General features: G+C 36.4%; 1 protein-coding gene across 1 annotated transcript in view; it reads right to left on the reverse strand.

Moving 5' to 3' along the window:
* The window catches only part of LOC149774861 (neural cell adhesion molecule 2-like), a 125,516-nt gene that overhangs the window by 65,110 nt on the left and 35,331 nt on the right, over positions 1–25,075 (reverse strand). The gene's annotated exons all lie outside the window — the stretch shown is intronic.

Consider the following 25,075-nt stretch of genomic DNA (forward strand, 5'->3'; position numbering starts at 1 on the left):
AGTTGTTGCAGTTGCTACGGTCTCCTTTGTTTTTGTACAAAGTGATGATGTTGGCATCACACATGTTCTGTGAGATGTATCCCTGTTCCCAGCAAAGGCAGAGGAGTATGTGTAGGGGCTGGAGCAGTGCTGGTTTTCTGCTCTTGAGGACTTCAGGCGGAATGCCGCCGCTTCTAGGAGCCTTCCCACAGGCAAGGCAATTGATGGTTTTTCTGAGCTCCTCCAGGGTGGGCTGTGTGTCTAGCTCCTCCATGACAGGCAGGTCTGGAATGGCATCCAGGGCAGTTCCAGTGACATTGTTTCGGGTTGCATATAGCTTGAGATAGTGCTCAACCCATTGCTGCAGTTGTCTCCCCTGGTCTGTAATGACTTCGCCCATCTTGGACTTGAGGGGAGCAGTCTTGTAGCTGGTGGGGGGGGGGGGCCTGTCGCCTTTTTGATACCCTCATACATTCCTCTTGTATCCCGGTGTCTGCAGCTGTCTGTATACTGTTGCAAAGGTTCAGCCAAGAGGTGTTGGTGCAGTGGCGGGTGGTCTTCTGGGCAATGTTCCTTGTAATCCAGAGGGCTTGTAGTGTTCTAGGGCTAGGTGCAGCCTTGTATCTCAGGAGGGCTTTCCTCTTTGCCTCAGTCATGGGCTCCATCTCCTCCCAGTTTGCCTCATACCAGTCGACATTCTTTCACTCCCTCTCCCTGTAAGCTGTGATGGATGGATGAATTGTACACAGAGTCATGGATATCGGACCACTTGGAGTCAATGGTATCATCAGGTGTCACTTCGGTGAGGGCTTCCTTCAGTTTGCTGATGAACTGCTGTGTTTTCTCCAGGTTGCTTGCACAGCAGGTGTTGATGCATGGGTGACCCTTCTTCTTGGCGTGGTGCAGCTTCTTGGGTAATATTCACACCTTGCTGGCCACAAGGGAATGGTCCATATCGCAATCGGCACTGTGGTAGCTGCGGGTGAGGAGGACACTAGCCCGTTCTGCATGCCTGGTGATGACGAGGTCTAGCTGGTGCCAGTGGCATGAATATGGGTGTCTCCACGACACCTGGTGGATCTCCTTGCATTTGAATAAAATGTAAATAACACATAGACTGTGGGAGCAGCACATCTCCATTAGTCGCTGACCATTCTTGTTGATCTTGCCCCTTCCGTAAAAGCCGAGACAGGTGGACCAGGCCTCATGGTCAGCTCCCGCTCTAGCATTGAAGTCTCCTAGTAAGTAAAGGCTTTCATTGTTGGGGATACTGGATATTGCCTGATCCAGAGCCTCATAAAACTTGTCTTGCTCCTCCTGGATAGAGCAGAGGGTTGGGGCGTACACGCTGAAGATGTTGACTGAGCCTAAGGATGTTGACAACCGGAGGGCAAGTATTTTCTCAGCACCTGATGATGGAGGTTCAATGAAGGCGATTAGCATATTCTTTATGGCAAAGCCTACATCATTCTGCCTAGGTTCATCAGAGGGTTTCCCCTGCCAAAAGAACATGTAATTGGCTTCCTTGATGGTGTCACTGTCAGTCAGTCGGGTCTCCTGGAGGCAGGCAATGTCGATGTTCAGTCGGGAGAGTTCTCTGTCAATGACGGCAGTCTTCCGTGCATCGTTGATCTGCTGTAGGTCAGCGGACAATCCAGGACACATGGTCCTGATGTTCCAGGTTGCAAAATGAAGAGTTGGAGTCTTCTTATTTCTTCTTTTAGTCTTTCCTGGAGCGGAGTTGTGGCCCACTTTTCGAGATGGTTCTCTAAGCTCCATGCACCCAGTGAAGCAGGCAGGCCATGGCAGGCAGCACCTTACTGACTGGGGGCTGCCCAGCCTGAGGTGGGCGGTAGCTGTCCAGTGGGACCTGGTGACCTCTCCCACCACCAGAAGTAAGCCCTGGCGCCAAGCTCTATGCCAATCGAGCTTTGACTTAGAACCGGTAAACTGCTACTTTTCGTGTTGTGCTGATGCTGTACGACGACGCTGGAGTGTCCTCTCCAGTGCAGCTATGAAGCCTGGGTGGATGGTATGGAGAATCAGCTGTTGTCCATGCAGCAGATCCCCCCTCTCCATGCAGCTGGTGGGCCCAAGGGAACGCCAAATGCCGATACAGCTTGGCACCAACGGCGTCACAGGAGTTGCCGGAATGACGTCGAAGTCATTGTCAGACCGCCTTATGGACTCCGTCTCCGGATTTTCTGTCGGGGTTTACTCCCTTAGCCTTTCCCATGAGTGGGTATAGCCACAAGGCAGCAGAGGTTTGGAATCGGAGTTTTCCTTCTCCTAGATGATCTACCATCCAAGGTTTATGAGTCCCATCTACCCGACACACTGGTTTTAAGGCGCCAGTGGCCTGCCTTCACCCCTTCTCCTGTTAGTGGAAAACGTGGTCTGCCAGACTTCAAATCTAAGCCACTCGCGAAGGCCAGGAGCTGGATTTTAGTTGACAGAGGCAATCAGAGACACAAGCCATATGGGGCACTTTTGGAAGATTGGGGCACTTGTCTCCCACTCCCACCCCTGGCAAACATACATACATACTCAAAGTTCTTGTCCATATGATGTAATCATTATTCTGTAGGACAGAAATGCAACCCCATTTCTGTCTACATCGGTTGTAAAAATTATTCCATCTTAAATATACTTCTAATCAGAGTGCATGCAAGGATATTGAGTGTTTCAAGATTAAAGGAAAGCATATCCCCCTCCCACTTGTATTATGGAGAAAACTCAGGTTTGGTAAAGTTATTTAATAATTACATCAAATGGAGAGACAAATCCCTTGTGTGAAAAGATCAAAGTTTACAGCTGTTGAGATAGCAGTTGCAGAGAATGGCAGAGCAGTTCTTTTGCCTGATAGCAAGACACATGTGGGGGTTTGATGGACTGTAATTGTACAATTAACAAGTGTCTGAGAACTGATAGTTGGATTATCAAACTAAATGTCAGCACCTGTTGGGTAATGAATGGGATCCCAATGGCTCTCTAGTTGTAAAACAATGCAGAAGGGTTAGGACTGAAGAAAAACTAATAAAATTTGATTTTTAAAATTTGACATATTTTAACCTTACAATCTTTGGAAATTTCTTTATCTTTGGCTGTTGAGAAATACAGAACAAGAAATAGTATTCTTGGAAAAATATGATGGAGGTTTCAAGCAGAGAGTATGAATAAAGATTCCATTCTTGGACTCTCCATCATAATACAAATATTCAAAATTCAATACAAAATTCCAAACAAATCACTGGAATATACATCTTGCCTTCAAACAGTGAAATTTGAGTCTAAATACAATAGACTCGAATCTACCAATCAAAAACGAAGATACATCCCATGGTTGGTATAGGCCCACACCGCAAAATAACAGAAAGCACTATAACAAATCCAATTTGTATTTCAGATACTAAGACACTAATATGCCTTTTAACAATGGATTAATGAGTAAATTCACGGTACAGCTTTCAATTTGCCGAGAACTACACCAAAATGTTTTAAAATGAATAAAGATTACAAAATAGAATAATACGTGGTTTAATGTTTTCAATCACGTCCACGCCTACAATGATTTCAATCCGTTTTTCTTGTCAAGCTCCATTATGGACAAATGACTATTGAAAAATCAGACCATGGTTGAGGTTTCAAGCGGAAGGTCAAACTTGACTCCCTAGAAGGGATCTGCATGTGGAACCTCGGCCATAAACTCTGATTTGTAGATCAAGAAAGTAAATCAAAACCCATAAAGATTATGATGTTATCATCACATCTATGGAAAAAAAAAAATTCAAACATAATTAATTCAACCATATGCTATAGCATAAAACAACTAAACTTAATAGGTATGGACTCCTTCATTTATGCATAATTGCAATGCCAGTAGCTGGTACAGGAAAGTAACATTTCCATTGGTCAGAATGTTACCACGTGATCAAAAGGAATTGCATTCATTTCTGTATGAACTGTAAGGAGAACTACTTTTCCACTTCTATAAATAGAGTCACGTGTACAACATAAAATAAACACCGCCAGTAAAGGCAGACATGAAGTAAGCATTAAGCATTAAAGAAGAACAACATTCTAACAAACAAACGAAAAATAATTGAACAAATTTGGCTTCCATTGGTTGAAGGACTGGTATTATGATGACCTTATTGCGATCAAGCAGGACATCCCAAGTGCTGTAAATAGCTACGTAACAGAAAAACAACAAATATGTATTACTACGCTCAATTAAGATTTCGGTTTTTTTAATGATGCAAACAAAATAGCATAACAAATGATTACAATTTCAATTATGAGAGTTTAATGTTGTTTTTTCTGAGTTCATCGTGGTATAAACTGTCAGTTGACGACTCACACAGCTTACATAATGCCCTTAATGTAAGTCGGCAACTGACAGAGTATACCACGATGAACTCAGAAAAAAACAATGTTAAGCTCTTACTTGCATAATGAGGAAATTCCACCCTTATTTGACTAACACAAGTGCTAAGGCACAATCATGTAAAAACTAAAACAACAGAACAAATTTTCCACCACTATGAGTGGAAAAAACTTCCAACATATTATATGACATGGTATATACAGACGCACTTCATACACTCAATAAAACAAAAATACAAACTCAAACAGCTATTATTTTTGTGATATAGACAGAAACAGAAGACTTGACAAATTTGAAATAGTTATGCTGTCCGACATCAAATAAACACATACAAGACACATCTCTTAATAAAAAATTAAAATACATAAACGGACATTTGACTGTGGCAAAGTCACTTATAAAAAAACCTACACAAATAGGGAAATGGGAAGGAAATTAGCCCATGGCAATAATTTGCCACTGGGGTAATAGTACAACCCTAATCCAAAGCAAATTTGTTGGAAATCAGGCCCACTGTCAGCTCCGACAAAGGGAAGAAAGTACACAGATTATGCTTCTTGGGATAAATAAATCTCAATACAATTTGATGGATAGAAAAGAAACCAACCTTGCTAAATTCAATAATACCGCATTATTGTTTTTTAACAGACACACTTACAGACCTTACAGGATGACAGGAGAAACCCACACTATAAACACTTTTAGAGATAAACAGGGTGTTACTTCTAAGTCCTAATCAGCTATATGTGCTGGGATGGGGCTAAGGAGTGTCAACAATAGGACTGGAGAAAATCCAATTATTAACATTATCTATGCTAGATGTGATTCATGCAATGCCCAATGATTTGTATTATAACTGTTAATATTTAGCAGTAAATGTAAACATATGGCTTATTAAATGGGATAGTATTATAAGCTGCCTGAAGTAAATCCTTGAATGTATTGCCATATAACACTGAAATGGCCAGTGAAACAGACTTTGTCTTTGATGAACTAGGCAATTCCATGGAAAACAATTAAGAAACTGAAAGTAATAATGCTTTAGGAGCCTCATTAATGGAAAATTATGTGTGGCAGGATAATGATATATTAAAAAGTATTGAAGTTCTGGGTATATCACTTATTGATAAATTGGGAAGTTCTTTTCAAGAAGATCTGTCAAAAAGTCATGATGCTTCAGATACATCAGTTGCAGAGGAACACATCACTTTTCAAGATGACAACATGACTAAGAAAGATGATGTTGATGCATTTGGATCATCAATAACTTCTACAAAATCAGCAGATTCAAGCAGTTGCTTCGTGGGTATCCAGATGGAAAACCCATCATTTATTGAAGGGATCAAGGTATGAAGCATCTTAATGGTTATACCACAAAATATTTATAAACCTTAAAATATGTGCAATGTATTTGAGGATTCTATCTATTCTGCTTGTAATTAAATGTAATATCAACCATTTTTCATTTCAGATGTAGCAGTTAGCAATTACATTATTTTATGATTCTTCAATAATCTACTTCTGATCAAAATTTAGTATCATTTATTGTTTAACCAGGTGGTGTGGAACAATACATTTTGTAGATGTAGGTATGTGTAGAATTTTTACAGTTCTTATTGTGCCATTAATATAAGCACATCACAGCAATACAGAAATAAATGTAAGTCTGTTGATGTAGCTTCCAATTCTAGCATGCAATTTAAGCCTCAAAACGGGGAGAGTGACACAGATGAATGCACTTATCCACTTAAATGTTCACTTCATCATATAAAGATGTTCATGATCTTAGTTATCCTTAGTTTTCATGTGACATCAAATGTATGCAAGTGACCAAGTGGTTGTAAGCACTCTCCGTTATGGATCACTGCCATCTCACCTCTGTCTGCGTGGGTTTGAGTCTTGGATTCGGCTAATGTGGGTATGTGAGAAAGCTTGCCAGTAACTTCTCATGAGTCGGTGGTTCTTTCTGGGGGTTTTCTGGGTTCTTCCTCCACCATTAATACTGGCCGCCATGTATAAGCCTATCATGTGCTGAAAAATGGTGTTAAACCCAACAACAAATGTATGCACTTTATCCAGAATTGAATTTAGCAAGAAATATGTTAATTAGTTATGACATTATTTGTTGCTGGAAGATAGGGCACGTGGTGATGCTCTGGGGTTTTGTGTCATTTAAGAAAGCCAAAACATTTCTAATTTTCTTGTATTTTGAAGATAAAACGTTCATTGTTGAATAATTATAGCTATAACTTGTGTTTTACTGATGTTTATGTTCTTGTACCAAAATATGAAGTAAAATAAAAGAACAAAAAAAATTTAACTTATACATTTTGTAACACACTTTAACTCTAAAATCTACGATTTAAGCATATAAATCTATGATTTAAGCATATACAATTACATCTTTGATGATACATGCAAATCGAATAAGAGCAAACAATTAAGAACTTACAGTAACTCCAAGCTGCTGGGAAAAGCTATGCAAGATGTAACAACATGCTTACAGAAAGCAAAACAATGTGTGAATTAATTAATGTCTAAAAATGATAACAGAAGCTGATATCAAAGAAGCAAGATACTGATACTGAACAATTGTTTTGAAAGCAGAGTTGAGTGCTTTTTTTGACAAAATAGCTGATGGGAAGGACAAAAAAAAATGTTTCTTATTTTACTGATGGTGGTAAACATGTGTGTGTCTGTGTGTGTGTGTGTGTGATTTGAATTTTTAACATAGCTTTAACAATTTTTCAGTCATATCACTACGATGTCTGCAGAGTGACAGTTTATAGTGATGTCTAGCACTGGGGCATCATGCCGCAGACATGTAGTATGATGTCCCACCCAGTCACATTATCCTGGCACGCTGGTCGACCAGTCCCAACACTAACATCTTTATGCTGATCGCCAAGCAAGGCAGATGTTAGTACTGTATCATATTTGTAAGTCTTTGGTATGACTCGACCAGGGATCGAATGCACGACCTCCCGTATACGAGGCAGATGTTCTAACCACTAGACCACTGGAGCGGTCGATAGAAAGCGTGAAAGTGGATTTGCTTCAGATGTTTGTATAGGATTTACAAAAAGTTACATTACAAATACATAAAGAAATCTACGGGTGGCACAATTTCAGCTGGATACAGAAATGAGTGGTCAAGGACAAGGAAGAGTACATGCAATATCTTGGCTTCAGGATTATGCATACCACTATGCTGACAGAATGACAGATAATGGTGATATGATGCTGCCTTACAAATCTAGAAAATTAACAATATATGAGCAGAATCTGCATGAAAAAACAAATGATCCATGCAGTTAGTCGGTCAACATTTTTTGACAATCATGTGGAATAAAAGTTTCCATCACCTGAAGATAAAACAGGTTTAGGAAATTTTCTTAGACCATGATTTAAGTAACTTGACTAGTTGTATAATTGCCATATTTCATATGCAGATTATGTGATAAATCGTCACTGCAATGACTCTAACTCTCACATATAATGTTCATCATAAGAGTACGGACATTACTGTCCATGTGAAATCTGAAGTCTATTGGCCTTAATACCAAGCGTTGTTTTGCAATTGCATGCAGTTTAATGTTTATCATTAATACAAAGTAGTCAGGAACTTGACACAATCTTTCAACTTCTGGTCTAATTGATACTGAATGTAAACAGGGTAAATCAAATAATTTAATATGAAATGTATCAATGCCATCTTGAAAATATTCTCATTACTAAATATTACAAAATATTTTAGAAGTTTATATTCAGTTTTCATAATAAATGTATTCTTCTGCTTTTTGTAAAGGCAGATATTATATGATCCTGCCAAGGCATTAAGAGGTTAGTGTTAAGACTGCTTGACGTGGTGTCAGGATAATGTGACTGGGTGGGACATCATGCCCCAGTGCTTGACATCTCTATAAACTGCCACACTGCGGACACTGTAGCCATATGACTGAAAAATGGTTAAAGCTACGTTAAAAATCCAAATCACACACACACACATACGATCCAGCCTGTCCATCCATCTATATGTATGCTGATACATACATACATACTGTAGGTTCTTAAGGAATGCAGGTGGAGATCTGAACGATGGCATATGTAATAGGTTTCATAACTACACTCTTGGGTCTTCCCGTTCTCCAGTGATGCCCTTGGGTAAGCTCCTGGAAGCTGTTGAGAGAGCACCCTATAACCATATATAGTTTTAAAGTCATATTGTATGCTATGTGCATGGTGGATCAAAATAGTATTAACAAAATTTCCATGCTAGTGTCTGCAATGCTTTCAAATAAACTATTATCTTTTCAGAAAATTGATGAGGGCAAACCTCTGTATTAGTGGAGACAATGACTCTATGTGTAGGCTATATGTTGAAAAGAGATAAATGGAAGAGCAGATCAGAATTTATATGAAACTCTAACAGCCTCTTAAGGAAAGAATTACCCAAATATCTGCCTTATATGGAGCAGCAGGGAGGGCGAACAGACCAATGGTCGAAAAACATCCAAATGTCGAAAATAAGTCTTTCTACAAATTTTAAAAAAGCGTCAACACTTTACTGAGAGAGTCTCTATGAAATTTCTAATTAATATTACTTTATTGTTGTTGGTGATTTTTTTAAGTTTATTATGCACGCGCTTTACGCAATTACGTCAATGCGATGTAGCCCCCCACTGCTATTAATTAAAAAAATTATTGTTATAATAAAATGGTACATCCGGAATCTTATACTGCAAGAATAGCTCAAGAATGATTAGAAGCAATTAAGAAATTCCTTCCTGTTAGAGATTCATTTAGAGAAAACTTACGAGCGCAGCAACAATCACAAGTTGAGTACGAAGAAGACACTAAAAATCTATTTAAACCCGTCACTACAGCTACTGAAAAAGCTTCAGTGGCTGCTGAAAAAACTATATGGGGAGATACTAAGGAGGACGAGGAGGAGAGGAAAAAGGGTGTTTTTTCCAGTATTAAAACAAACCGCAGAACAAACTGAAGAAATAGCAAGAAGAACTAAACAGATAAACAAGATTTTACGAGATCTTCCAACTGATATAGCTGAGGCTCAACCTCCACCCGTCGATGAAGAAATACTTGAAGGTATTGGTAAAATTCGTGCTGATATAGGTGATATAAAAGATCGTGTACTAGAAACAGAAACAGAGCAAGCAAGGGATAGGGTTGATGCAAAACATAAATTTACCGAAAAAAGTATTAATGCTATAAAGGGACCTGGAGACGTAAATAAATTAGCTGAGTTTATCGTAAGATCTTATGATCAGCGAGGAAAATTTTTAAAATCCAAGTATGCTGATGATGCTGTAAGTCGTGATAACTGGCGAAGATGGATATTTCGTATACACTATGATCTTGATCAAGCTAAAAACTTTGATCCTTATTTACTGACTTATTAGATGCAATAGAAAGATATCATGCACGAACACAACAACCACAAATACAACTTTTTCCACCACAGCAAAATCCACATTCTTCCCCACCGCAACAGAAAAAATCAAAGATTCCTCAACGACACAAAAAACAACCTACTCGATCACAATCTCCAGAAGAATTATTTCATGATGCACCTACTACTGGAAGTGGTTTCGGAAATAATCTTGTTTGTCCTGATAATATTCTCAATGACGTGTCACAGTTAGAGGTTCTCACAGGGGGAAAACGTGCCGGAAATAATTCATCAGAAATAATTAATGAAGCAGCTGATATTTGTCAACGATTATTTCACGGCGGCATCATGGATATCGGCGTTTACCAGGAACTTATTGATGAACTCGCTGATGATTAGTCTCTGCGATTAGATAAATGATAAATAAGATAAGATGATCATGTACAATAGACATTATAGACCCGTACAAGTCAGAGCAGTAAACTCACGATTACCAATCTACAGCGCAACTTATGGAGATGGACTTGGTGATGTTGTTCAAGAGTTATTTAGAAGATTAGCTCCAAAAGTAGCACCTGTTACAAAACAATTATCAATGAAAGCTATCGATGTTGTTCGTGAAAAAGCTCCTGGTGCAATTATCAATTTTGCTGGTAAGGCGTTCTCGGTGATCAAAGATAGACTAGCACAATTAATACGACAAAAACGACAACCACTAAAAGTACCAAGCACTACAGATATGCCCGCAAATGGCAGTAAAATAATAAATCAAGCCGCAAATAAAAAACTAGCAGCATTGATGGATCAAGAATCTGATGAAGTACAAAGAAATATTACTGCAAATTTGATAGCAGGAAGTGGACTTCGTACTCACTTGACAAAGTCACCACAATGATGATTTAAATCAAAGTTATATAATAATGTTTAAACGTATACCCGACTCTGCATTTAAAATGGATGAACCGGTCCTCAAAGATGAATCGGTACGTGATTATCAGTTTTATTCTTATAATGCAAGAGAACCAAGTCAATGTGGACGTATCGAACTTCAAGTTCATGATACAAGTAGATATTTCTTACCCGCTGAGGCATTTATTGAAGTAGAAGGTGTGCTTGTAAAGACGAATAATAATGCATATGATGCCAATCCACGAGTTGCTTTTGTCAACAATGGGATCATGGCATTATTTAATAGCGCCACATACATGATTGATGGAAGAAATATCGAAATCATTCAGCATGAAGTCAATGTTGCTACAACAATAATTGGTCTAGCAAGATATTCTGATGATTATACAAGATCAGCTGGTCCATCAATGATGTTTACTAAGGATATTACCGACAACGCCGATCATATTCAGTATATTAGGTTGCGAACGCCACAAGATACTGCATCTAATCCACAACCAGATGGTTTTGAACATGAAGCTAGACCAGGTGCTGCTTTTGATATTATAAAAGGTACTAATGGAAATTACAACTTGGGATTTGCAACACGCCGAGCGATGCTGAAAGGTAACAATAGAGAGTTTTCGTGTGCAATTCCATTATCTCACATATTTAGATTTTGCAGAGATGTTAGCAAAGTCATCTTTGGAGTTAGACACACAGTTGTACTTGTAAGAAAAGGTGATGAAAATGATGCGATCTGGCGAGGGGGTGGTGTTGCTGATGCTGGTAGAGTAAATATAACGAAACTCTCACTGTGGATGCCAGTATTAACTCCATCGGTCACAGAAGAACATAAATTATTGTCTTTTATGGATCAAGATGGTAAATCATTACTATCATGGTTAACAGTAACCACAGATGCTGCTCAAGATACCGTTAGAGGTATGTTTACATGGCATATAGCATCACAGCAAGGTGTTTCTGCACCACGACATATTTTTATTGCGCTGCAAAATAAAAATCGGATAGGTAGTCAGGAATGTTCACATATGATATTTGACAATTTCGGTGTTAGCGAGGTTTCGTTGAGGATAAATGGACAACAAGAACCATCCGAAGATATATCGTTAGATTATACCACAAATCATGTGGCACGCACATATCATCATTTGATGACATTTATGTGACGTGATCTAAATGTTGACACAGGGCTGCAAATATCACAGTTAGATTTTACAAAACTGTATCCGATTTATTACTTTTCACTGGAGCATCTTGATTTATCCAAACAATCTGTCATTGATATACACTTCCGAGCTCATGTTAATGACCCTCCTCCTGATATAGCTGGTCCACCCCTTATTCGAGGCACCTACAGAACAATCGCGGTTATACTCAGTGATAAAGACATGTTACTTGAAGGTGGTAGTGGTCGAATGAGAGTCACTGATGCACCAGTGGAAAATCTTTAATCGTGTTATTTAGAAAAAGATATTTATATAAAAAATGTCATACAATCACGTTAATGTCACTCTGACTCCCGGTCAGGTGAAAAAACTTCAATCAAAAAATGTCAACAAATGCAGAACAAAAATATCACTAAAGTGAGATCAGATTTCTAGTGGCGTCCAAACAAATTATCATTGACAAATAATCAGATTAAATATCTCAATAAAGTGCTGGAATCAAAAACCGGAGTTCAATTTCATCTTTCTCCGAGCGCCATCAAGGACATGGTTAAAACTGGTGGTATTTTTCCACTTCTCGCGGCCATTCTGGCATTAATAGCTGCTGCTGCTCCAGCCGTAGCAAAAGCAACAATGTTAGGTGCTGTTGGAACTGGTGCTGGAATGGCTCTAAAGAAAGCAACAGGAAAAATATAAAAAACAAAGGGACGCGGCCTAAGATTACCAGGATCTCATTGGGGAAGAGGTCTGAAGCTTCCAGGAACAATCCGTTAGACGTTCCAGCATCAAATTTTGATTTACTTAATGTGCCAAACAACTAAAAATATCTGCCTTTTAGAGGTGTTTTTATGCGAGATCAATTACTAAAACAACCGAATGAACTCGAAACAGGTATTATTAATCTTGACTTGAATTCAGGACCCGGTACTCACTGGGTATCATACGCAATTGATCCACATGGAATTGTTTATTTTGATTCATACGGGTTAGCTCCACCTGTTGAATTTATCAAGTATGTCAAGCCACTTCATAAAAAAGTTTGGTATTCAACGCTACCAACACAAACAATGACAGGTCCGCCAATATGCGGCCATGAAGCAATTAATGTACCTAATGCCATATCAAAATCATCCGAACCACCACATACAGTTGTGCATGATTATACCGCTTTGTTGCGCGCAAGGTGTTTTAAACAGATCAAGGATTTTATATAATGGTTGATATTTATGGAAGATCTTCCTCTACAAGTAAAAAAAGTAAGAAAAAATCTGATGACATCAATTTGTCAAAGTACGCAACTAAAGATGAACTTGCCGATATTATGAACCTGGTTGACTGAAATGAAGTTGTTGTTTATCAGGACCGATATGGTGTTTTAAAAACCAGCAATATCAAATGGAATGACATAGTTCGACAAGTACTCGGTGTGGTCACGGATAACATCCCTGTGTTTACTGACAGTGGAAAACTCAGAGATTCAAGTATATCATTTACAACTATCAGAGATGAAATTGCAAGAAGCACTGCTAATCGCGTGAAAAATACCGGTGACACAATGACGGGAGAACTCAGCATGAATGGGAATAAGATAGTAGTGTTGAGGGATCCAACATCCGACGAAGACGCAGCAACGAAAAAATACGTTGACGTCAACTATAATACTGTAGATGGTAAATTATCCATGTTGCGGGCTGAGTATGACGTTCATGTAAACGCATTCACAAATCTCCGTAGAAATTTTAGAAAAATTAATGAAACCACAGAGGAATTTTTTGGTATTCCGCCCACTGATGATGCAAAACTATCTGATATCAAAACTAACATCGACACAATCAAATGAACACTCAAAGAATCGTAGCGGGGATTCCTGAGATCGTTAACAAAATTAGTTTGATTAAAATTCCACCTGGAATAACTCCCGAGCATATTACTAACATTGTATAGACAGTATCATCTAGATTCATAACATGGTCAATGCAGAATAAAACTATTAAATATACCGCAATAGTCACTGGTTTGTGCAGGCCATCTGTGTTCAGTGCTGCAAAATTCGAGATATTTACAACGTATCCATGGTGTCATTCAACTTATAAGTTTTCTGGAGTTGTGTCTGTTATATTAAACAAGGGAACCAAAGAAATATTTATTCTGGAAGCACCTGATAAGAAATTAACTGCAACATCTTACTGGTGGTGTTTGGAATTTGTAGCTGAAACACCTCAATTGGTTACTGCATAAAATATAATGAGTACCTCAATCGACGATGCATTTCAATACAGGTATAATCAAGCACGTGAATGGCAAGCAGCGTTGAAAGATATCATCGAATAATATACGGTAAAAGTAAAAATATATCGTCGACGCCTAGTTATCGTCGACGTTATTGTTTATTCAGTATCTGCTGTTGTTGCTGGAACAGGTGTTATATTGTCAACAATGACAATGATGGCACCAGTAGCCGTAACAATCTGTATTTCAGCCACAACAACAATTGCAGGTGTTCTTAATATCGTAGCAAAAAAATATGCACCTGCATGAATGAAAAATTATCCAATTACATAATAAAATTACACAATGCGATGGTCACATATTCCAAGTTATCTTTGTTGTTATCAGCAAGCCTCAGCGATGGAATAATTTCTGATTTTGAGTTTTCAGAAATCATTAAAATATATAACAGTGCTGCTAAAGGTACGAGTATTAATAATGACATCAGTAGAGCTACTCCAGCAGATCATGACAAATACAGCTCCACCAAAAACAACAATGATCTCGATAAGCTCGACTAATCCTGAATTTAGTGTTAATTTTCCAACTGCGATTCGTGCAAATGAAATCGCATTAGCACAATTACAAGTATATTATAGCTGGCCAAATATCAGATCAAAATCATTTAATGGTACACCAGCAAATAATTCGCTTGTATTTGCTAATAAAAACAAGCCCGATGGAACACCTGATTGGGTCATTGTTGGAATACCAACTGGCAGTTATGAGGTTGAGGAAATCAATGAAGAATTTCAACGTAGAATAAAATCAATAACAGGAAAAGAAGCAAACATATCAATTAACGTTCAGGAGCCAACTTTATCAGCAACGACTGAAATACATTCATCTGATTACGCCATTGATATTTATCAATCATCGATAAGATCCGTACTAGGTTGGCCGGATCTTCTCCCAGTGCATGAAGGACCACCAGAACCAAAGTTAAGTGAATTTCTCACCGACGAAGCAAAACTTATAACGGTTCCAGAATATCAAAATTTGTATCCATGGACTAACAAGGATAATTATTATATTTCGGGAGATGGTAAAAAATATTTCCCGGTGCCGTTTTCCTTGGTTCATGTTGATAAAAAAACTTCAACTGAAATTGTTCATGAAGGAAATCTCAGATCAAGGGCTAACGGAATTAAAACTGAGTACACAACTACATTAACGACATTAGTATGTTTATTTAAAAATTATATCCTGGAGTATCCCAATATCGATCTAAAACATCAGATCATTGCAACGATACAACATTTAAATCAAATTATTTCAGACCTTAAATATGCTAATCAGACTATTGTTGAGGCAATAAATGCTAGTACTTATGATATAAGATTTGAAAAAATAACAACCATTAGGCAGGTATATCTTGATCATTATAAAATAACTAAAGCAGATTTATTAAAATTTATACTACCAGGATTTGCCACCGATGACTTGACAAAATCACTCAAGGATCTTATCAACAAAAACTTTTCTAAAATACTCGATGCGTGGAGAAAAATAGCTCCACCCAAGCCTATCCTTAGATATAATAATGACCCACAAGGAGGTGGTAGACATATTTCACCAGGAATCGTTAATGTAACATCAACGATTGCAGACAATCTTGTTTGTGATGTAATCGATGGTAGCTATTAAATCGATCTTGGAAAGTCAAATCAGGCTCAGCAAGGATATATTTTATACACGTTCACACCACAAGTATCTCCTGGGAGTTTGATCGTGCAAGAGCCAACCAATCGTGTTTATCTACGTACACATAATCAGTATTTGTCACGTATCAATTTCAAACTCACCGACCACATAGGATGATTACTTGACATGCGTGGAGAGGAAATGATTGTGAACCTACATGTAAAGTCTTAAATACTTTCATTGTAGATCTTCATCTTAAAGACTTTTATCGTAATGATTTTTGATCACATATCTTTGATCTTAATATTTTATTTTATTTTTCCTGAAATATTTTATTTCATTTTTTCTCAAATATTTTATTTTATTTTTTCTGAAATATTAAAACATTTTTTAGTCAAATTTGTTATTTTTTTCAGCTGTTTTAGTCTATTTTGTCAAGGAAAATTCATCAAATTACAGTTTTTCCTCAGGTAAAACCTCAAGTGGTTCTCTAATTGATTTATCAATAAATCACCAAAAATCTGTAAAATTAACTCCAAAAATGAGATTTTTCATGCGATTTTGGTTAATTTTTCTGGTAATTTTCGAAAAAAATAAAGATTTTTTTTTACGATTTATCGATAAATCAATTAGAGAACTGCTTGAGGTTTGACCCGAATGATATTGGAATATTCATCAATTTTCTTTGACAAAATCGACTAAAATAGCTGAAAAAAATAACAAATTTGACTAAAAATGTTAAAATATTTCTGAAAAAAATAAAACAAAATATTTCAGAAAAATAAAATATTTCTGAAAAAATCAAAAATTTCTAATAAAATAAATATTTCTGATAAAATGAAATATTACACGTGCTTGGTCATTTCATTAGTAATGAAGTTACTCGCTGACATAATTTTTCTTAATTTTCTTAATTGTCTTATATGAGTGAGATAATTCTGATCTAATTTTTTCTACTGCAGTAGAAAGAGGAACGAATTCCTTCACTTCATCATCTTCTATAGTAGCTAGCAACTGAAACATCGCCGCCTGAATTCGTTTTATGAACCTGTATTCGGATGATAGTGTGTGTATTCCTTGGTTCTTATCTTCTTGTAAAATTTCGAAATCAGAAATTATTTTTTCAGCATTTAGTTCATCAGATATATTAATTCCATCTTTTTCCAATTTTTTAATAGCAACAATTACATCATTAATATTTTCGTAGTTCATTATTATACGGTATATATTTAAATAAAAAAAATATATATCCCCCATGTGAATCCCTAATCAAGTGTTCTGCCTCAATTTCTCATAATAGATTTAAAAATAACTTGCTATATTGTACGATGTAAAATACATTTGTTCTTCTATTTTGTATGCTAAAAAACCATAAATATCTTTCTACGAGTATAATTATTGATATTAATTATGATGTAGATGGTTAATTGACTAATTACGACCATAAAAATCAGAAATCTACGAAGAAAGCTATATTACAGAATTATCTCCCTTTCGCTCAAGTCGAAAAAATAAGTGGTATATGATTGGAGAATGTTGTGTCACCAAAACAAAAAATTAAATAAATGGTTAAAAAATATAATTCTACGCAATTACTTGATAGTAATGACAGTTTATCTCATTAACAATATTGGAAGGTGATTTTCTGTTTATATTTCTTGGAAAGAGTAGATTTGGTTATATTATCTGTGATGTATTTTACCACACGTGAGTTAATATCAAAGTATTTCGCAGCTGAATACATTGATTGAAATATAATTTCTTCGCCAGTTTCTACGTTTGTTGATCTTACCACCCTCCTTGCAATTGTTCTTTCATATTTACCAGTCCCACCCCATGCAGAATTCTCGCTATATGTAACAGCTTGAAGATTGGATAAATTATTGTCGGTTTTCACACCGGTGATGTGATCGATTACAAGACCCTCTTTGATCACACGAAGAAACACTCATATGTGAAACGATGACAGAAATAACTTTTCATTTTATCAACAGTAAATTGGAGATAACCAGCATTATTAACAGTACCAACTGGTTTTTCCAATCGATGGTATCTTATACCATCACTATTTGATTCGTAGTTTATTATTATAGGATGTGGGACAAATTCATTTTGCTCCATTGTATAATAATATCATTTGTTTAAATCATAATTTGTCTGAAAACTTATTTAGATAATCCTCCATGGATTTTATAGCTCCGTCAATGACATCACTAATATCTCTTAAGTTGATATTTTTTTCCACCACAACGTGCGCATAACTCTGTTTTACCTTGTACTCCAACACCACATCGCAGACACGGTATCGGTCCTAAACAACCTTTACGAACGCTCTGCAAGTGAATCACGCAGAATTCCTTCCTGCAGGATTTGTTGCAGGGAGTTAATGATCCGATCATCAACAACTTGCACTTGTTCTGTTGAGACATTGCATATGTGATATTTTTTATTTAAATACTTCTCTGAAATATAATATGGGAGAATTCAAGAGATTATCCAGAATCAAGCCCAGGAAAACAAGTAAATTCAACCTCGACAGGGTATCTTCTGATTTACCAATAAAACATCTAGTTGATAAGAAAAATAAAAAAGTTTGATCAATAAAATTCACGACGCCAAGAAAGAATTTCATGCAGATGGTGCAACTCATGTCTGGTCAACGTTCAAGATTATACGCGACAAAGATATCATCAATGCTATGAATAATGACAAACAAGCGGCAGCTATTATTGAGCAGCTCGATGATAGAAGTTATCTTTTCAGAATAAAATTTGTTGTGTTAACGGAAAAAGATAATTGGATTATCCATGACAAATATGATCCTGTCCACAATAATAAAAAAACTGTTATACTTAGTAGAAATTCCAAACCAGGAGCGCTGACTGGTACTGACAAACCGTATTATGAGAGAGCATATCCTGTAACAGCAGTTATTTATGGAATCTATGTGATAAATGAAAAACCCAGCATTAATAAACTGGCGCCAATGAGATTTTCAAAAATAAACTGTGGCTGAATGAGTAAAAGAACATTTTACAAACGCGGCCCGTGGAAATGGTCTAACGGATAAAAGACATAAAATAATAAATGAGTGGCGTGAGATGGTTAAAGATACCAGAGTGTCTATCAAAGATGTCGCTGAGTTAGGAAAAAAATTAAAATTCCCAATAACCGAAGCGACGATAACAGGAGAAATATTATATGAATCAAAATATAAATCAAAAGGAGCTTCGATTGAAATTATTGATCATAACGTGCATGCGCAAACTAGCGCAGTAACAGTGTTTCCATGAGATCGAACTGTTAAATACTATCACGGAGACACGTTTCATTTTATTAACGAAATAAGTAAAAACGATCCTGTGTCAGTATGGCTGTTTCAGAGTTCTAACAACCAATCAGATATGGAAGAAAAAAATAAATTTGATCAGTTTGTAAGACCGAATGGTGTTATTTATCAAACAGATCTTCTCCATAAAAAAAATGAAAAATCTTGCACTGCAATATACTGATGACACTGACAAACTATTGAGCAACTGTTTTACCATTCCGTCAGTTGCGGTTCATTTTGCTTGAAAGAAAAATTTGTGGAAACCAACTAGATTTGATTTTCTCAATGATATAATATCAAGTTGTGTCGAATACGGACACGGTGGATTGTGGAATACTAAATACAATCTTAAAGATGTTATTTTAGTTGATATGGATGCATGTTATCCTGGAAGTTTTCGATACGGAGAATGTTCTGTGTACTTTGAGCGATTCGGTCATCCGACGCATGAGATGACATGAGTATCGATAAATGGACCATTACCGGATTTTGACTTAACTGGATTTGCTTGTATCGAGTCATTTGAAATGTCTAAAGAACTTCATGCGATTTGTTATACCTGCTTTGGAAAACATTTTTCAGAAAAAATGTGGGCACCAATAGTACTATTATGGTATATGCTTGATTGTGCGATGTTAACACTGTTGATTATAAGTGAAGCAAATATATCATACCAGAAACAAACCAAAGTTTGGTTACCACAACAAAAGAAATATTCTGATAATGAAAATCCCAATATAACCAATTACGAGAATAAAATTACAAAAGATCTCAGTAGAAAAATAATTGGCAAGTTCACCCAAGGAGGAGCATATGATCACAGATGACACTGTACAAGATTGATTATGGATGATGCTGTTAGATTTTATAATCGCTGATACAAGAACAGAAATACGTTTTTAAGTCAAGAAATAGCTTTCTTGTCAAATGGAACTAAATTAGGTACAATTGTAAGTTATATGGACAGTGAGTCACCTCAGTATACTCATTTAAGATCATCGATGCTCGCGTATGTTTCGATAAATCTATTATCGATGATAAATAAGGTTTCTACACTCGCTGTCAGAGTCGCTACAGATTCATTTTATATCAATAAAAAATATTCAGGACTGTTAGAAAAATTAAATATAGACACTTGTGCATCATGGGGTTCGTGGAGAATTAAAAAGGAAAATATACTTGATTATTCCGAATCAGCTGATGTTGAGGTCAAAGATATTTATTGTAAAAAACATCAAAAACTACAATTATCATCTGCACCATTGGTATACGATCCAATAACTAGAAATAAAATGGTTTATCTAAACGGACCTGGAGGTTCTGGTAAAACCACTCGAGTGATCAAACTGTTTCAGAACTCAGATATGATCGTGCTGACACCTACACATGGACTTGCATGAGAGATGAAACAAAGAGGTACTTATCATAGCTTCTTCCGATGGAAGGGTGATACATGGACTTCTTCGAGGATGAGTGAAAAATATATTACGAGAATTATAATATGGGATGAAATATGCACGGTGCCATTAGAAACATTAAAAACATTTATTGATTGGTTATTAACAAGAAATACTGCTGTAATAATGTGTGGCGATCATGGTCAACCACTCCCGTTTGTTGGACAATCTCCACATGGATGGCTAAAAAACTTTGTCGATTATTATGAAGAAATAAATGATGATCATAGAGCAATTGATGAAGAATTAAAACAGTTAAAAAAATTAATCAGACTACAGCAGAATAAAATTCAATGTGAAGTAATGCGTGGAATAATTTCAGAAACACCCATGAACGACTTTCGGCAGGCGTAGAAACCGAATGATCTGATAGTTGCAAGCAGAAAAATAGTTCGTGATAAACTTCAACGGGAATTGTTTCAGTTACATAAAGAAAAGTTTCCAACATTGCCAGTTCCATTATGTTATCAACCAGCTGATACAAGGCGGAAGAATATTGACGTTGATATACCAGGACAGACCGAGAAACAAAATTTAGTATTAAATGATATTATCACAGTTGATATCAACGCTGTTGAAGATGCATCGTTGAACAAATCTCTGTGGACACTAGGATGCAATGATGATTCACTCATCTCAGGGATTAATTATTTCTGATACAGTTGTTTTGATTATAGATGATCATATCAAGTGGTCAAACTTAGTTTATCTCGCAGTGTCTCGAGTCAAAAGAATATCTCAGTTGCGGAGGATTATCATGGAATCTACAGAAATTTTTGATGATGTCCTCGATGATGACATAATAAGAAAAAAATTAGCTGGTTATAAACAATCTGATTAAAAAAAAAAGCGATTTTGATCTCGACGTTGAATTTATCAACACGCTGAAACAACAGCAGAATAATCATTGTGTGAGTTGTAATTGTGTGATGTTATGGAGATATTCAAATAATAATCCAAGACAATTTACCGTGGATAGAAAAGATAACAGTCGCGGTCATACACGAGAAAATACCATGCTGACCTGTCTTGAGTGTAATTGACGTAGACGTGCTAGTTAAGTGATTGCGGTGTTAATTGCATATCCTCAGGAATTACTTGTAATTGTTCATGTGTAAATCCACGTTAAGGAGCAGTTGAATCTAATCTGTTGATTGCAGGTCTACCTGGGGATCTTGTCACGGTGGATATCTTATGTGTGGTAACACTCCAAATAGGATCAGTCGCTCTTTTTTTAACTCCTTCGAGTTCACCAGGTTCATATAAATACCTTACAGTGGCATTACCTAATACTGGTTGCGTTGAAAAATCACGTCGTTGTGTAGGTATATGCGCTTTTGTAATTGCATTAATAGGTTTCATGTTGGTCATTCGAGTTACTTTATTATTTAATGCAGTTATCACACTTAGTAATCTTGCAACCCATTCACAAGACCTCTTGTCTTGAATAAATTCCTTCGCGTATTGATATCCAAATAACCACTCAGCTAGCGTTCAACTAAATCGTTCAACAATAGCCTGATCACTATGAATTGCAGTGTGTCCTTGTCATATTTTGACATTATATCGCTCCATCAATGATGATACTGGACCAAGAAATTCCTTGCCAGGATCAACCTGTAGCAGCTGTGGCCACTGCAAGGGTCCTCATTGATAGATTCATTTAAACGCAGAAGCTACTTCAGCAGCTGTCTTTGTCAATAATGGTTCTGCTTCTTTATATCTACTTGCAACATCAACGACAGCGAGTATTTGTAAGTTTTTCTATGTACAGTATCATGTTGTAAAAACAGAATATCAGCTTGATGAACTTCATTAGGGATGCTGACATCGAAATACGCGTACTGAATTTGTTTTGGTGGTGGTAGGTAAATTTGCCATATTGCCTGTTTAGATAACCCTTTTTTAGCGGTAACGTGTGTAACTTTTGCTGTTTACTAATTGCTGTGTTACCTTTCCGGTATCCTCATGGGGAATAATAAATCGATTCCATTTATAACTAATTACCAGCACCTAGCGCTAATTTACCTTTCATCGCGGATCTTACTAACCAGTTAGCTAGTGATTCTCTTATGTTTTTACTTTTTATAGAATTTAACACATGAATTAATTTCACATCTGTAATATGTCTGTCTTGTAGGTTTTTGCTTTTATACGCTACATCATGAACATGATACGCTTTATCAATAGCGTTTATTGGTTCCTCGCCTGGATTTGGTTGATCCTGATTGTCAAGTCTGATATCAAGTCGAGAAACAATAATTATGTCCTGGTAGATGTTTTTCTCCTTGGTATTTAGCCCATGGAGTTACTGGGAAATTTGACATTAATGTAGCAATATCACCACCATCTTTAATAGGTAAAAAAGAAAACTTTTTTCTGTTACATACTGCACATCTTCCACCATATGCTATTCTCGCATTTTTTTTTGTAACCGTGGACAGATCATTAGTTGGGGTTTTAGTTCTACAGTGTAAACAATATAGATTCATGTATTTATATAATATGGATATAATTCATTTCTCAGCAACTCAATAACGAGAACCTGTCAAACATCATCCTGCGTTAACAAACTCGATTAGGATGATAATAATAGGTCCATCTGGATCGGGTAAGATGCAATTACTGCTTAATTAAATAGTGAGATGGTTGAAATAGGATAAGTTATATTTGGTGGCGCCATCAGTTGATGATCAGAGATGCTACGATGCGCTTAAAGATTTTAATGAAAACGCACGATCACTGGATGATGATGTCATTAAATTTATAACAGATATTGATGAAGCACCATCTGTTGATGATCTAGATGGTTTATTAATAATTTAGTTGTATACGATGATGTGATGCTAGACAAACAATCAAATCCAGCTAGAATATTTTCTCAATGAAGACATAAAAACACTGATGTGATATATGTAACACAACGGTATACACAAATACCAAAAGTAATCAGGGATAACTGTAATGTTTTAGTTGTGTTTAATGGAGTTGATACACACACGTTGCGAAATATTCATCAAACTTTGTGTAGCATTTACACGATCCTAGAACAAGATATCGTGTGGGTCTCGATAAAACATTTTAATTTATAGCAGCAGGGAGGGCGCAAGCGCGTGCATAATAAACTAAAAAAAATCACCGATGACAATAAAGTAATATTAATTAGAAATTTCATCAAGACTCTCTCAGTAAAGTGTCGACGCTTTTTTAAAATTTTGTCGACGCTTTTCTTTTTTTCGATCATTTGTAGAAAGGCTTATTTTCAACATTTGGACGTTTTTCGACCATTGGTCTGTTCGCCCTCCCTGCTGCTTATGGAAGAACTACAAGAAATAACAGCAAGAGATGCTAGTGACATTTTAATTCTATTACATGAGAAAGAAATTGTGCATTACATTACTGTTGAAAATATCTGTATTTCATGATGATTAAAATGTTGTATACAGGTACTTCAATATACTGAGTATCTTCTATAAATAGCACGTTCAACAATTTAAACTAGATTATTATTACTGGCCATACTATTAAACCAGGCTTGTTGATGACAGCTTCAGAACAATGCAGTCTCCTAGGAACAAAATTATCACAAAAGGATTTCAAGTTTAACAATGTAGAAATGCTACACTTGCAAGTAAATATGTCATCAGAAAGCAATGTAGTATTGTTACTACATCAGGTTTGAAAATCACAAAGCCAGTGCCCTAGAAATAGGGTATTGTTACAACATGGGTTTGGTGGAGAGGTGTGTAGTATTGTTACTACATTTTGCTCTGGAGATAACAAAATCAGTGACTGGAAATAGGGTACTATTACTACATGTGTTTGGGGGGGTAGCTATATAGTATTGTTACTACATCAGGTTTGGAAATCACAAAACCAGTGCCCTAGAAATAGGGTATTGTTACAACATGGATTTGGTGGAGAGGTGTGTAGTATTGTTACTACATCTGGGTTTGGAGATCACAAAATCAGTGCCTAGAAATAGTGTACTATTACTACATGGGTTTGCTGGAGAGCTATGCAGTATTGTTACTACAACAGGCTTTGGGATCACAAAATCAGTGCCTAGAAATAGGGTATTATTACTAAATGGGTTTTGGGAAGAGCTATGTAGTATTGTTACTACATCAGATTTTGAAGAAAAAAATCAGTGCCTAGAAATACGGTATTCTTACTATGAGGGTTTAGTGGACAGCTATGTAGTCTTGTTACAATATCAAGTTTTAGAGAACACAAAATCAGTGGTGGGAAATAGGATATTGTTAATACATATGTTTAGGAATTAGCCATGTAGTATTGTTACTTGTATGTTTACTAGTACAACATGATTCACTTTACAACTTCTTGTGCTTCTTCTTATTAAACTTGATATTGTTCATACAAGGTTTAAAATTCCTTTAAAAAGGACAAGCAAGCAATTCCTTTTTTATTCTGACAGCCATAGTCAATTGCAAAATTTTCTTTTGAGGACACCAATTAGACCACATTATTCCAACTATGCCTTGGAAAAAAAATCTA

This window comes from Sinohyriopsis cumingii, unplaced genomic scaffold, assembly GCF_028554795.1.
Source record: "Sinohyriopsis cumingii isolate HCF-2022 unplaced genomic scaffold, ASM2855479v2 utg000127l, whole genome shotgun sequence".
NCBI classification, from domain to species: domain Eukaryota; kingdom Metazoa; phylum Mollusca; class Bivalvia; order Unionida; family Unionidae; genus Sinohyriopsis; species Sinohyriopsis cumingii.